This window comes from Eptatretus burgeri, chromosome 4 (assembly GCF_056783735.1).
Source record: "Eptatretus burgeri isolate ZD-2024b chromosome 4, Ebu_testis_v1, whole genome shotgun sequence".
NCBI classification, from domain to species: domain Eukaryota; kingdom Metazoa; phylum Chordata; class Myxini; order Myxiniformes; family Myxinidae; genus Eptatretus; species Eptatretus burgeri.
Genome location: NC_140964.1, coordinates 131,116,299 through 131,132,843, shown reverse-complemented (window position 1 = coordinate 131,132,843; position 16,545 = coordinate 131,116,299). Strand labels below are relative to the sequence as shown.

Here is a 16,545-nt window from a genome sequence, read left to right as displayed (position 1 = left end):
CTCCGCGCTCCTCCGTGGGTTTCGTTGGCACTGCTTGGAATGGGGTGGGAACGGGGCCCCCTTTTCGCACTATCTCAGCGCGGGGGGGAAACAGGGGGGAATTGTTGATGCTCTGGGGAAAGAGGACAGCCGGCCTGCTTGGGTCCCGCGACGAGCGACTCCACTGCGCCCTCGACCGCGTTCCCGGCTTCCCCTCTCTGCAGCTCCCCGACAGACTCCGAACCCCGACAGACTCCGACTCTCCTCCAGACCCGTCTTGACTGCTGCTGCCACACTTCGCCGCCACCACACCTCTCCAACTCGAGCCCGAAACAGAAACTCTGACTGACTTCGCCCGGCGCTTTATCGTGCGACAGGAGAACCCATATGCAGATTTCCGGATCAGGATGGGCTCGGGGGCGGAGCCACGCTCGCCCATTGGACGGAGGAAAAGTGGGCGTGAACCTCCTCGAATCTGCATATATCGATTCAACTCCGAGGCGCCTGGAGGTGGGGCCAAATCGCCCCGCGCTTAATGATTGGACGGATCGGAAGTGGGCGTGGATGATTCCTGATCCGACTTCCCTCGGAAAGGCCGCTCTTTGTACCCGCGGCTCAGCGCGCGCCCTGTACAAGGCCAGGACAGCCTGATGCTCGGCGTTCACAAGTGGTGCGGGAATGGCCGCAGAAGGAGAGGCGAAGGTGGTGGAGGGTTTATTGTGGCGGTGATGGCCATGGCGACGCTTGGAATGGCGGTGATGCGATGGTTGCGAGAGCGAGTTGTGAAGGTAAAGGCCGTGGCTGTTGGCGTTGTTGTTGTTGTGAAGTGGCGTTGCGGGGTGGTGGTTGTTGTGTGATGGCGGTTGAGACGTGGTTGGTTCAAAATAAAGATAGAACAGAAAAACGGCTATCTTAAAGGGTCGCAGCCCGAATTAATCACATTTATTCCCTCTAAACAACGGGTTTGGGGCTAACTACACATGTACTTACAGAGATATCTCACCTACGGGACCTGAATCGTGGTTTGCGAATTTCCTCAACCACAACAGTATTATGAGACTATGGATTCGTCACTCCTTTGGTGTCATTTCCCTGGTCTCTGTTTATGCTCCGATTGAGGAGAGTGATCTCACAATGAAGAATGCATTCTACACCACGCTCGAGTCTGTGGTTGATCAGTGTCCCAGATGAGATGCACTTCTGGTCTTGCGGGATTTCACTGCATCGACTGGAACTGATAGGGATGGTTATGAGACATGTGTTGGTCCCCATGGGTCAGGACCTATGAACCAGAATGGCATTAAGTTCCTTGACTTTGCAAGAAGTCATGGTCTTAGGGAAGCCGGTTCATAGTTAACGAAAGCCCCTTGTTTGTGTCAGAACGTGAGTGGAGTGCATGGAACATAGCATGGATGAGTGCACGAGACAGTGGGACACGGATCGACCCAGACGAGAGTAGTGGGCAGTGTAGTGGACCAGAGGGACGAGCCTCCTGAGAGGAATAAAGTTATTTCGGAAACCGCAATGGCTACGCATGACTCAGCGTGTCGGCTCGGATCCGTGTTTAGCGAGCCGTCGAAGCGCGGATCTTTGTTCGGTATATTCATGGTTTCAGGGGAGCCGGCGTTGAATACGATCTACGCCACCAGGTACATTACCAGAGCGCGGACGATTGCTCGGTATATTTATGGTTTCAGGGTAGCTGCCGTTGAACAATCTACGCCGGGTACATTACCAGAGCACGGACGATTGCTCGATATATTAATGGTTTCAGGGGAGCCGGCGTTTAAACCAATCTATGCCAGGTATTGCGGCACGAATTGAACCACCTCCGTCACCGCTGGGCCCGTGTGAGTGGCGAAGCTCACGTGGCAGGCCGTGTGCGAGTGACATCAGCGGGGATCTTGCCGCAGGAAGGGCAGGTGTGTAAAGCAGGCTGGTTCACATGCGAGATAGTCCGAAAGTGAGCATTTAATGCGATTAACGGGGCGACGTTTCACCCTCATGTATCAGCCAAACCGAAGTAGTGAGTGCGTTGTCGACCACCGCCATGGAGACGCAAGGCTCTCCGAGCCTTGCCACGAGTGGACAGAGCCCGGCCAGGCTGTGTCGAACATCCTGGCCTGGGCCAAAGGAGCATTAGTTGGGGGAAGGGTTCAGCGTTAGATGGACCGACCTCATGGGGGCATGAACAGTCCTCCATGGGGCCCGGGAACATCGGTTTGGGAGAATTTAGGTTAGAATTTAGAATGGATTAAAGACATGGACCGACATGGAACGTGTCATGGGGATGTAGCTGGGAGATAGAGTTCAATGGAACGTGCATTACAATAAGGGATGATGGGGAGCACAAGTTTCTTCGAGGGACGTAGTTCGTAGAGCGTCAGTGTTGGTGTGAGAAAAAAAACAAAAGAGAAAGAAACATTATGAATGAGTGTGAGTCAGCAGGCTTGAGTGTGAATGGAGTGAATGTGGAATGCATAGTGCGAATGAATGATTGGGGGGAGGAGTGAATCCCACCCAAGGGTTCCTGGGATTAGTGTAATATCAGTTGGCAGGTTAGTTAACATTCACCAAAAGGATGTCGTTTTGTTGTTGGTATTCAACGAAAGCACAGAACCTTTTGCAGGGTGCAGGAGACGATAGACCAGCTGCTGGCGTAGCTTGGGAAAGTTGCGTACTGAGGGGAGAGCACCCCAGGCACTGAAGTAGTTGGCCAGAGTAGACCATGGGTCCAATTGACCGAGTTGGTGTAATGGGCATGGGTATCCAGGGAAAAGGGACCCGGAGCACCAAAATGCCATGTGGGCATCGACGGGGAAATTCCAGGAACAGCAGTCCCTCCGTTCATAAGGAGTAGGTAGGCTCGGAGACATGCTCAGCGACCTGTGGATGCTGAAGATTGAGTTTGGCAGGTGGGCAGACCTGCCAGTGGAGCCACGCCGCCCAGCCACGAAATTGTGCGAGACCAGAGGAAAATTTGCGGGCCAGGCCGAAATAAATAACGAACACCATCACAGGCGATGGGAATCGTGGTTTCTCGAACCGATAGTTTAAAGAGACAGGCGTGTTGAAAATCCCCATGGATAGATTGAAGTTAATAAATGGTAGGTTAGATAGAAAATGTGTACCCCTTCGCACCATCCATCTCTTCACTGTTCGTAGGTCGTTGGACTCATCTTAAAAATGCTGAAACCTGTGGGGGTTATTCTGAGGCTGCATCGGGCCTCGTGAAAGATTCACTTGTTTCTTCCTCAATCCTTTAAAAGGGGATCTTTGGGATTTGTAATGGATGACAGGATAGGTTAGTTGATCACAGACAATAAGAAGGTTAACGACACATGCACTCAGGAATTTTTCAAAAAACACAAAGAAGTCTAAATTTCGTTGTTCCTTTTTTTTTTCACAACCTTAAGGGGGTGGGGAGGGACAAGAACAGGCACAGGCAATAGGTTGGTGGGAGACCGTAAGGTTGGACCGAACCCATCTTCGGACTGGCCAACGCCACCACACTCCCTCCACAACCTCACAAGACCACACCGAAGCCGGCCAGCTTCATGTGCGAACAGTTGTACCTTACTTGGTCTGCATTTAAATTACTTTTGCTTGAGTCCACTTGCCATACTTACCCATGCCTTTATCTGCCTTTGCTTGACTCCACTTACCCTGTTTTGCAATGTCACTCAACTTCACCATACGCACCAGGACCATCTCTGAGAGTAAATTTGCAGGGACTGCCATGCAGGCGTGCATGGACGGCGTGCAAAAAATTGCAGGGACTGCCATGCGTACAGAGGGCGTGTAACATGGTAATGAAATCACGTGATTAATTAGGAATTCCAGTGAACCCAGATACGGGAGGACCCAAGGTCACGCGGTTGAGTTATTGGCATCCATGGTCGGTTAGCTACCCGCCGCGTCACGGAAATATCCATATGCGACGGCCTACAATTCCAGGGAGTCTGGTGAGAGCCGAGATAGCTTTCCCCCCCTCGAGGTCTTCTAAACCGACCCCAGGCCCGCAACAATATCATCAGATTCATGCCGAGGCAGCTGACGTACACAAGATAGCCATTACCACTCCTTACGGCCTTTTCGAGTTTTTGCACACGCAGTTTGGGTTATGCAATGCAGCACAAACTTTTCATTGCTGCATCGATGAGACCATCTGGTTACCTTTCATTTGCCTTCATTGATGATCTTCTCACAGCCAGCGACACGATCAAAGAGCATGAGCAGCATTTGCAGCTCGTGTTCGCTTGGTTATCACAGTGTGGCATCATTACTAATCCTGCCAAATGTTAGTTTGAGGTGCCCTCATGAAAAATTTTGGGGCACTTTATCAACAAACATGTCATCCACCGACCAGCTGACAAGGTCAAGGCGATCCAGGACTGACAAGATCAAGGTGATGATTCAGGACTACTTGTAGCTAGCATCAGTGCATAAGCTATGGGAGTTTCTTGGCATTGTTAATTGTTGTGGGAGGTTCATCTCGAACTGTGCAGACACCTTTACTCACACAGCATGGAAAGAAGGGAAAATATTTTTGGTTTTGACTGAGGAATGTGCTGTTGCTTTTTCTACAGTGAAGTGTGCCCTCGCAGAGGCCACGATGCTTGACCATCCGCGTCAGATGCACCACTATGTGTCGTGTCATATATGGCAGTGGGCGGAGTCCTCCAACACCATGGGGAAGGAAAGTGGGAGCCCACTCCCTTCTTTACCAAAAGGTTGCAACTCGTAGAGACAAGATACAGCACATGTAGTCACGAGTTACTGACGGTTTTCCTCGCACTGCAATTTTCATCACGTGCTTTGAGGGTGAGCACTTCTGTGTTTACACTGACCATAAGCCATTCATGCATGCTTTCGAGACAAAGCCTGAACACAATTCACCTGGTGAGGTCAGACACAACAATCTGTGTTCTTTGTTCCTTTCAAGTCTCTTTCTCATTTTTTACATTTCTCTAAAAACATTCTAATTTTTGCTTTTTCCTTTCTGTTATCTCTTTTACTCTATATTTCTCTCTTTCTTTATCTGTCTGTCGAGGAGAAGTGAATTCTTTCAGAAAATTTTCTGGAAGGCTCACTCGGCTGCACCGGGAAGGGTTTGAGGGTAGTGGGGTGTCTGAAACTCAAACCTGATCCAGATTCCTCCTGATGACTCCATCTTTGCTCTTTACTTATTTGGTTTCCTTCTGATGATTCCAAAGCACTCTTTGTTGTTCCTTTTAATTTCCCAATTTACCACCGATGTATGTCATGTGAGCAGTAAGCAGAATACTGCAGCTGATGTTTTCTTTCTGTTCAATATCAACACCCTTGTCATGACAACCTCTTTCAATTTCAACAGGATTGCAAAGGCACAGCAGGGGTTCAAAAACTTTGGTTTCTCAGAGCCTGGTCCACATTACTCAAATTGTTGTGGATATTGTTGCAGGGTTGAGCAACCACAACCACAATGTACAAATACTTTCTTAATTTTGCATTCCATGCCATCTTGAGGCCTCGGCATCTCAACCACCAAGGAATCCATTGTTCTTCGGAAACAGCTGGAGACATGACAGAAATTATTTTTCATCAAACTGACTTCATTTCAAGCACGCCATTACCTTTTAACGGTGAGTGAATTTTCTTTTGTCCTGGTTTTCAGCACCATTTCAGAATGAGCACACTCAAAGGCAACATCACCACATGTCCATCAAGCCAGGCCTCAGTGATGAAGTTTGCACAGCAATTACGAAAGTCCTCCCTGATATAAACATAAAATGTCTATTTTGTTGCAGAGGGAGCCAACATTAGCAAGGAGGATGGTTGGTAAAGGCAGACGAGTGTTGTACTTCCACTCTCATTGAATGTTCGAACCACAAGAACCTCGACCAGAAACAATGACAATACAACTGAAGCACAATTAAACATCAGACTGCAACTCACCAGCTATTTTGAATCAGTAAAAGTTCCTCCCTGTTGTAGATTCATTTTATACACACTGAAAAAAAAAACAAGAAAGAAAACCAATGAGAACACGCACAGCCATGTTGCCATCGGTCGACGCCATGTTCATTGGTATCCCTCCTCCCCTCGTATCGATCGTGAGGAACTGCATTGGCATGTTCCAGTTGTCTCGGGCTTCCCACCGCAGCAGCTAAGGAGACAAATTGGTTACATTTTGTATCTCCCTTATCGGCCAGATCCCGATCCCAACCTGAATCAAAATATAATTTGCTTGTTCATATCACCTAACCAATTCATCCACCAAGAATAGTCCGAAGCCGTCCATAACTTTTTGAGATATCGCACTCTCGATAGTTTGTGGCGCTTCCTCTCAAAGTTGAAAAATCACTTTTTAAATTCTTGTTTCCACATCTGGATCTTCAGCAAAATCTAAACAATTCGTACATGTCACACACCCAACCTGTCCACCAAATTTCATCCAAATCCACCCACAACTTTGTGGGATGTGCTGCACACAAACAAACGGGGTGGGGAGGGGGGGAACAAAACTTCTGACCATCTTTGAGGGGAAGAGGTAATGAATGGTATTATTTATGGGGAAAGAAGCTCTGAACATCCAAAGACAATTTGGCTTTTTTAGTGAATGAACACGGCTGGAAGAATGGCCGAGAGTTCCACACACTCGTGTTTGAGCCATCCAGCCAGGGTTCGCATTTCGGACCAGCTCAAACCTGGCAATGGTGTGTTGCAGGCAAGGAGAGGCTTCCATGTGTAATGTCCTTTGGATCGAAGTTAAACGAGGCATCCCATCTCCAAACAATCGTTGAACGTTAAACTCCCACGGTGCCCTTCATGAAAAGAAGTTGACCTTTTGCTGACCCCCCCCCCCCCCCGAAACAAATTCAAAATTTTTGACCTCACATCCAGGGGGAACTGCAACATTGGCACAGTCGTGCTTCCAGCAAAAAATACAACCAGTAGCCAAAGGCTGCCGACAAAATAAATGATGTCATGAGTGAATGACGTCGCGATCTCGCCTGTTTAATATCCTCCAGCGCGGGATACTGACGTAAATGTCCGAGCTTGAAGCAGTCTACGTGTGGACAAAGAGAACAACACAACACTTCCCACTGTGTTTCAGATCGACCTCGAGGGGTAGGCACGATCTTTTATTGGCTCGATCTCCAATCGGCAGGAAACAGAATTGAATCCACAGCACACAATCTGCCAGAACTCGTGGCAACAATAAAGTTCCAAAAAAACCAATCGATAACTAACAGTTCCGCTCGACAATAGCCGGGAATACGATAACACTCGTCCCGATTAAACTCAATCCTTGAGTCAGAGCTCAACGATCAGCGTGACTGGGATGTCGAGGGTCTTTTAAAAGAAACCACTTGAAAATCGCATTCAAACAGGCGATTCGGAGCGCGCGATATATTTTCAACTCGTGATCTTAGAGCCACGTCTGCTCCCAACAATGGAACCCGCAGCTCTGACGAGGTCCGGCCACACGTGCCGACTCGCCCACCAATCCCGGGGAGCCTGAAAAAGGTCACGTGACGTTGTGGGCGGGACACTGAAGGTGGTAAGAACATGGTTTTCTCACAGTCCTCCCCACCTAAAATAAAACCAGTCGGATAGACGGCGTTTTGAAACCAGTGATTGCACTTGTTGCAAATCACAGGGCAATATGATGGCGGTGATTGTTAACAATCTTGTACAATAAACAATGTTCATCCACAACGCAATATTAAACACACTACACCACAGTAATATCTACCCCACCATATTTACCCATCGTCCGCACCGCAATAGAGAGACAAAGGGAACTAAACTTAAGTTTGGGGATCCTTGTCGACGAGATGGCGACTGAGGAGGTCAGCTCGTCTGTTCTCCACTCCTTTCACATGTTTGACTGTGGTGGTATTCTGAGAGGAGAAGCGCCCAGCGCAGAATACACTGGTTGGAGGTTTTGGCTTGGCTGAGCCTACCGAGCGGGTGGTGGTCGCTGTAAATGGTGATGGGTCCATGACCAATATAGACAGCTAGCGCTATAGCGCTTGATGTCTCGCGACATGGCGGGCCATATGAACTGACCCTTGCCCTTGGCTCAGGTCTTGGCCGCTCCGACATGACCCGAGGAAATACGGTCATGGGCCAATTTCATGACTCACTGACGATGCCTCCCCGGTACGACAACTCGGGATCGTACCTTCCACGTCTGGGTGGAGGACATGTTCTTGGGGGAATTTTTATGCATCAGCACACCTGCACCTTTCACATAGTAGCCTGTTCGTCCAAGCTCAGAGTCTTCTCCCATTTCCCAGAGGGTGGCAAGGGTGGGATCGAAATGCTGATCCTCCACTAGACTGGTTGCCGCAGACAAGGCGGGAGTGACCTCAGGCACAGAACTGGGGTTGCGAACCACCTCGGAGGACTGTCCCTCCTCACCGGATTCCCAGACCGGCGAACCAGTAGCTGGGGTCCCCGTGTCACAGACGGGAACGGTCCCTGAGGAGCCCGGCTCCTGAGGTTGGCGTGACTGGAGGCTCGGGTGGACTTCAGTCGAAGCAACATCACCGTCGGAGGCTGGAGTCGAGGCGCGAGGCTCCTCGGACCAGAGTGAAGATATGTCTGACTCCGCCACTCTCTCCGCCTGTTTGCTCTGGGATTCAGTGACCACCCCACAGGTCAGAGTCAATAACTTCTCCCTGGCCATTGCATCATTGCCAATCAGCAAGGATACCCCCGGCACCGGGTAGTAGGGTACCACTGCACAGGTCATCGGACCCGTAAAAATGTCACTTCGGACCTCAATGAGAGCAAGGGGATACCAGGCAGGAACCTGGTTAATGCCCCGAAGGACGATATACTCGCTGGTCTAATGCATCTGAGAGGCCGGAACTACCCCCACCCGGAGAACACACAGCGTCGCCCCAGTATCCCGAAGATATTGGGCCTTAAACTTCACCACTGAATCAGGGCCACCCACTAAGGCTGTCCCTGAATAATTCTGATACAGAGGATGAATGGACTTAGCCTCGGTGGCAGTGACCTTTGTCACCGATGCCACCGTCATGCTCGAGGGCCCAGTTGATGTCCTCCACTGACCTTCCTCCAATTTAACAGCCGGGTTGCCTCAATAGGCCGGACTAGCTGGGTTAGAGAAACAGCGGTCTCCACCGTGCCCCACACGTTTGCAGAATTCGCACCAGGGCCGTGCCCTGGCCTGCAGCTCTCGACCGCCACCAGTGGAGGGCATCGGGGAACCCTTCCCCTCGATCCAGCCGCCGGGCAGACGGGGGGGCGGTCTTGACCGCAGAATCCTCCGTCTTACGACACGACTGCGTGGCTTGCAACATTTTGCACGCCAAAACATGTTTATCAATAAGCTTGACACAGTCTGACAAGGAAACAGTGTCTTTATCGACAAGAAACAACGCTAGGTCCGGCGGAAGCTGTTGATCGATACGGTAACGCAGCAGGAGTTCCGCAAACGCTGGAGGTAACTCAACGCTGCTCCCTTCGAACCATCTCCGCAGCTGTTCAAACAAGACCCGCGAATATTCCTCATAGGTTTGACTGGACTGACGAGTCCAACTGAAAAAATTACGCCTATAAATACACGGAGACACCGCATAGGCGTTCAAAATCTCGGCCTTCAACTTCCGGTATTCGTTTACGTCCTCGGTTGCCATCCTCGCATATACCTCCTTCGCCTTTTCAGATAGATGGCTAACAAGATGGCCGACCCACAAGCTCTCATCAACGCCACCGGAAGTCAACAACTTCTCCGCCATCTCCAGATACATTTCTGGCCTCGTGTCTCCCGTCCAGTCCGGCAAACGAACATGAACAATTTCCGGGACTGGTGGAGCAGACACATCTGCCCGCTGTCGTTCAGTCAAAATTCGCCACTCATGCTCGCTGACGCATTCAGCCTCTGCCCTGCCATTCTCCCTGAGTCGCTCAGCCTCTGCCGCTGCTCTTTCAGCTATCTCTACGTCATGCTCCCTGAGTCGCTCAGCCTCTGCCCTGTCATTCTCCCACTTATACATGTCGAGTTGTTGAAGCGGGGTCAGCCCGGACCAGAAGGTCGAACGCATGCATTTAGTCATGATGGGATCGCTCCATAGCATCTCTGGTTCAGTGACCGGGTCAAGGCTGATTGCGTCGCTCACGTCAACACCCACGTGACTGTCAACATGGTCAGGTTGATCTCTCACTTCTCCAGCCGACATGGTTTGGCTACGAGTTATCATACGAGAAGAGCACAAAACACTAAGTCTAAAAGGAGGCTGGGTCGAAATATTTCAGCAATATCTTTCACCACATGGGACGGAGCAATTCACACAGAGAAGGCAAACAATATTGGTGTGAGACACGTAATTCGCACACAACGCTCTGTTGGGGAAATACAACACAAAATACCCAATATCATCACTGCACATCAAATTGCCAATGAGAAAATGCAACGTACAAATAACTCACGTTTTTTTTTTGCTGTTGGCCAATGACCGGCGTAAACACAAGATAGCATCCTATGGTGAGAAGGTTCCTCCAAGATGGCGTCCGCTGGTGAGGGAACGATGATCAGACGCAGGAAGATAACGACCCACTGTGGAATTTCTGTCTCAGTTCGAATGTCTCTAACTTGAATGGATCCAGGACGAGCCGCCCATTTGTCGCGATCCCGCCTGTTTAATATCCTCCAGCACGGGATACCGACGTACATGTCCGAGCTCCAAGCAGTCCATCTGTGGACAAAGAGAAAAACACAACACTTTCCACTGTGTTTCAGGTTGACCTCGAGGGGTAGGCATGATCTTTTATTGGCTCGATCTCCAATCGGCTGGAAACAGAATTGAATACACAGCACACAATCTGCCAGAACTCGTGGCAACAATAAAGTTCCAAAGAACCAATCGATAACTAACAGCTCCGCGCGACGATAGCCGGGAATACGATAACACTCGTCCCGATGAAACTCAATCCTTTGGTCAGAGCTCAACGATCAGCGCGACTGGGCTGTCGAGAGTCTTTTAAAAGAAACCACTTGAAAATCGCATTCAAACAGGCGATTCGGAGCGCACGATATATTTTCCATTCGCGATCTGAGAGCCACGACTGCTCCAAACAATGGCGCCGGCAGCTCGGACGCGGTCCGGCCACATGTGCCGACGAGCCCACCAATCGCGGGGAGCCTTAAAAAGGTCACGTGACGTTGTGGGCAGGACACTGAAGGTGGTGAGAACATGGTTTTCTCACAATGAACACAGTTGCTGCTTTTCATTGGTTCTTGCATTCCTTTTCATTGGTTCCAGACAGTTCTCGGCATTGGGGATGACATCTTGCAGTCTGTAAACTTGTGCTTGAGCACTGATCTGCAGGTTGTTGCTTGTCGTTTGGATTTTTCAAGCAAGGTCTTCGCATTTGTAGCTGATTGTTGTTGGAGAAACAAATCATTGTTCTGCTGCAGCCTTGTTGTTTGCACTGTCATTGCCTTCAGGTAGACGGAGAAATTTTGTTTTTGAGCACCACGTGACCAAAATTGATCATCATGTGCCATTATACATTCCCAATACCACAGACACAGCACTTCTGCTTTTATGACTTTTCTTTATTGTGAAACCCATGATAAATTCCAGTTTCATCATCAAGCCTTATGATAAACAATAATAAAATGATCACATTCTCCCAACATACCATACAAGCAGGTACCCATGTAACTTCCACGTAATGTAAAATGTGTGACTTCACAATACAATGCAAAGAACAGTCAAATGTGTGCAATAGCAGCTGAAGTGAATATTGTGCAACTATGTGCTCCCAAAAGATGCTGCTTAAATCATCCCCCACCATGCCGTAAGTCCTCAACTTCCCGAAGCAACAAGACTTCAACTCCCACATGAAGTTTGCCGAAGAAGGATCATCGATGATTGTGAGACCCAGTCGTTTGAGTGAGTGAACTTCGTCAGGAGAATTTTTAAGAAAGAGGATGGGAGGGTTTGCCAGATGGTCCATTAGGAGAGAGATAGAGGGAGTGTGACATTTGTCAGGATTGAAAGTTATTTTCCAAGTGTTTGACCAGCTTGTGACTTTTTTCAAACCTGCCTGTTTGATGTATGAGGGATGTCACGGCACAAGATGGAGTTTTCAAGAAATTCATAAAAGGGATTTCCCAAAGAGTCAGAGAGATCACTGATAACGATCAGGAATGGGACGATGAACAGAATACTGCATTTGGGTGCTCCAGCCTTGACAGGAAGAGGAGATGAAGGGATTCGACTGTGTGCCATATGTTGGCTACGAGAGGAGAGGAAGTCAGAAAGCCATGTTTGGAGTTGGCCTTGGATGTCAGTGGCAGAGAGTTTGGAGAGCAAAGTAGGATGTCAGAGTGCATCAAAAGCACTCGATGTGTCCAGACAGTCGGCCCATCTCATGTCTGAGATTGACGGCCGTCATCCATTTTTTGGTGAGTAGAAGCAGCATGTCCGAGGCAGAGTGACTCGTTGTGAATCTAAATGGTTGATCTGAGATGAGGTTGTTGGAGAAAAGGTATGATTTCATGTGAACTGTGATGATGGATTCCATGATCTTGCTGATGATTGGAAGTAAGCAAGAGTCAAGAGGTTCAGCTTTTGACCCTTTTTATGCAATGCAGTGATGATGGCTAATTTTTAAGTCGATAGAAGATGACCAAGGGAAAATGATAGCGTGAAAAGGGCAGAAAGAAGATGTGCAATAGTCCAGGAGCTGAGACCACTTCATTTGTTTTTGGGTGCAAAAGTTTGATTCGGTGTTTACGGGGTAATAACAACTGGGGAATCCAAACATGCTTTTCTTATAAGTGAAAACCCAGGTGTTCAGTAAAAATTGCACATTTCTATGTGACCATTGCCAACACTTTTCCAACAAAATTATGGTAGTCGGGTCATTTCTGGTGGTTCCGTGACCATTGAAAGCAAAGCAAATTTTATGATTGATTTTGGTTCATTGGAATATTTAGAAAAAAATGAGCTCCTCTGTCCGTCGCAAAAGTGCGGGCTAACTCCACCAGAGGGCAAAATCCAAGATGGCCACCGCTCACGAGGACAAAAAGGAGATTATGGTATAAATTTGGAACCAGTTGACGTAGAAACATGTTTAATGGGTCATTTTATATTGACTTCAGCATAAGACATTCAATGAAATAGTCTGTTTCATGTTTTAAGGTCAAATTCAAAGCCAAAATTCATGTTTTCTGCCAGAATTGGTCAAAAAAACATTTCTTGTTCCAGATTTGCTTGCATTTACTTACATGTTGATACTGTCCTTACAAAATTTTCTTCTTGTCTTGTTGATTCTTGATAATATATATATATATATATATATATATATATATATATATATATATATATATATATATATATATATATATATATCCTTCATGTTCCGTGACAAAATGTAGCCCAAGTATACGAGAAGGGCAATCCAAGATGGTCACTGCTCAAAGTAAAATCTGGATGCCAATATAACCATTGAAGCATAGGAGCTGGGGAGAGACACTGTCGATAATGTTAGTTGGGTGAATACACTGATTCTGGCTCACTTTCCCCCATGTTAAGTAAATGGGGATTCCCAGCGATTCACATTTTTTTTCCCTAAAAAATAAACCTCCTTTTTATCCCAACCTGTTGAAATATCTAAAACATGTGAGTGAATGGAGATATTAATAGCCTCCCCTTTTAACCTAGCATTTTTTTCAAATAAGCAATGCATATTGTTTAGCTCACTCATTGAACCTTTAAAGATTTGTTCATTCTGAAATTCTTTCAATAGTTTAATTTTCTTTGCACAATAATCCCCATCTAAAATATTTAAAAATAAAACATTTGAATCTTTACATTTTCCAAGATACCCCTTTTGTGTTATCATGAAATGATATACTTCTCTCATTGATTTCATCTGACCATCTCCTGAATTGCCTATCATTGTGAGATTGTCGTAAATTATTTTTCCATTGTTCAATTGATAACCATCAAAGTTTTCAGTCCATTCAAGGATATTAATTTTTTTTCTTTACATCCTCTAACTTACTAGTTTTTAAATTGATTCGCTTATTTGTTTTATTTACCTTTGTTTTAGTTATTTTTTCAATAAGACTTATTTGATATTTTTCACATTCATTACGTTTTCCATTTATATACCAAGACTGAGATTTTCTCCACTCTTACGTTTGATTTATACTTGGTTCGACCATTTATATACAGTCATCCCCCGTTTATCGCGGGGGTTACGTTCCAAACCCCCCCGCGAGAAGTGAAAATCCCCGATGAATGGAAGCCTCCCTCAAAAATGCCTAAAAATGCCTATTTTTTTTATAAACGCGGTGTATAAACACGATTGGGTTTGATTTATATCGAGTGCATAATAAACGCTGGGTGGTGTATTAACACGATTGGGTTCTATTTATATCGAGTGATTATTAAACGCTGGGTGGTGTGTAAACACGATTGGGTTTGATTTATATCGAGTGAATATTAAACGCTGGGCGGTGTGTAAACACGATTGGGTTTGATTTATATCGAGTGAATATTAAACGCTGGGCGGTGTGTAAACACGATTGGGTTTTATTTATATAGAGTGATTATTAAACGCTGGGCGGTGTGTAAACACGATTGGGTTTTATTTATATAGAGTGATTATTAAACGCTGGGCGGTGTGTAAACACGATTGGGTTTGATTTATATCGAGTGAATATTAAACGCTGGGCGGTGTGTAAACACGATTGGGTTTTATTTATATCGAGTGATTATTAAACGCTGGGTGGTGTATAAACACGATGTGGTTTGATTTATAGCGAGTGAATATTTAACGCTGGGTGGTGTGTAAACACGATTGGGTTTGATTTATATCGAGTGAATATAAACCTTCCTCTGGTGCTTCGGTTCCTTGCCAGAAGCCTTAGAAGGTGCAAGGCGTTTGGGCGGCATCGTGGGGCTTGGAGAAAAAACACGAAGAAAATATTCGAAGTTCACAAGCGAAACTTTGTCTCGTGCGTTGTGTGACTGGTCGAGCGCCACGCATTATAATTTATTGGTTAAATAGTTTATATTTTATATATTATGACCGCGATATATCGGGGGAATCCGCAGAAAAAATTAGTTCGGTTCTAAGGGAAAAAAAAACCGCGATGAAGCGGGGGAGCGATAGGTGAACCGCGATATAGCGGGGGATTACTGCATTGTGAACAAGGCGGCAGTTGCCCTGAAAAACCCTTACCCATCTTCTATTTCGTTAAAACTTGTACCATATGGAGCACAATCTATTCCATATACTCTATGATTAAATATTCACTCTATCATAGAACATCCATATGGAACACAATCTATTCCATTATCTGAAATAAATGTCATCATCAAAGGCTCCGAATGTCTTTTTATTTACTTCTTCACAATATATCTAATGTTTATAACTTCTTATTGTATTTATTTTCCGATATTCTTCTTTATTATTCATCAAACAATAATAATAATTTCTAAAAGTTCTTGATTTCTTTATTACATATTTCTTCATTCCCTTTAACCTTTTATCAATCTGATCACCATACATATAAGCATATGCCTTTGCTCTCAATCCAATAAACTCACTCATTACTTTTCCACCCAACTCATCCTGAAACTTTCCAATAACCTTTTCATTCTTTTTTGAAAATAACTCACTCTTCTTACTAAAATCACCTATATGATATCCTCCAATATTTTTCTTCATATGTTGAAAACATCATTAGTTTTTATATCTGGAATAATACATAGATTTTTTTTTACATAAAATATTATATAATAATATTTTTATATCAGTGTCCATATACAACAATGAAACATTTTCACCATGCTCTTTCTTCAAACCATTATACAAATAATCATACATAAATATCTTTGATAAATCAAGAATGTTGTTTCAATATAAATTGGTTTATTCATGACAATACTTTCCTTTTCCATATGAATAGCAGAAAAGTTCTCTGAAAAGACCTCTTCTCTCTCAAAACTTGGTTTATTTATGAATCTAGAAGCTTCTTTCCAAGATGTTGCAAATCTAATGTTTTGCCTGTTTCTAACATTCTCCATTGTCTTTCCAAAGACAGCATTATTCATCAATTTCTAGAATTCCCCTTCAAATTTTACTTTTGTATTTGTTCTCATATCTGTATTGAATTTAACATACTTTTTCATCCAAGGACTTTGTTTAAATTTTAAAACTCGATGAATTTTTGCAACTCTCAATCCTTCTCCCAAAAACTGTTTCAAGCTTCTCTGATGCAAAACATATCCCTCATTATCATAGACTGCTGTTAATAACTTTTCTGTTGATTTACCTATAATATTAAAACTTTAATGGTTATCACTTATCCATTCTTTCTTTGGAGTTTCTTTCTCACATGCAAAAGGAAGGTCTTTATGTTATGCTTATTATGAAGATCACTCGGTCACCTCAAATCAATAATAACCTTCTTCTTCCTCATTCAATTCCTCTTGAGAAGAAATAACAATATTCATCAAAGCCTTTTCATAATCCTTTTCTTCCACCCACTCTAATTTACCATAAGGCAGAGATTGAGAC

At 45.6% G+C, this 16,545-nt stretch overlaps 1 protein-coding gene and 1 pseudogene across 1 annotated transcript in view; both read right to left on the bottom strand.

Moving 5' to 3' along the window:
- Positions 1 to 16,545, bottom strand: part of LOC147029127 (uncharacterized) — a 90,354-nt gene that overhangs the window by 22,353 nt on the left and 51,456 nt on the right. The window lies entirely within an intron of this gene.
- Positions 7,119 to 10,435, bottom strand: LOC147029128 (uncharacterized; annotated as a pseudogene).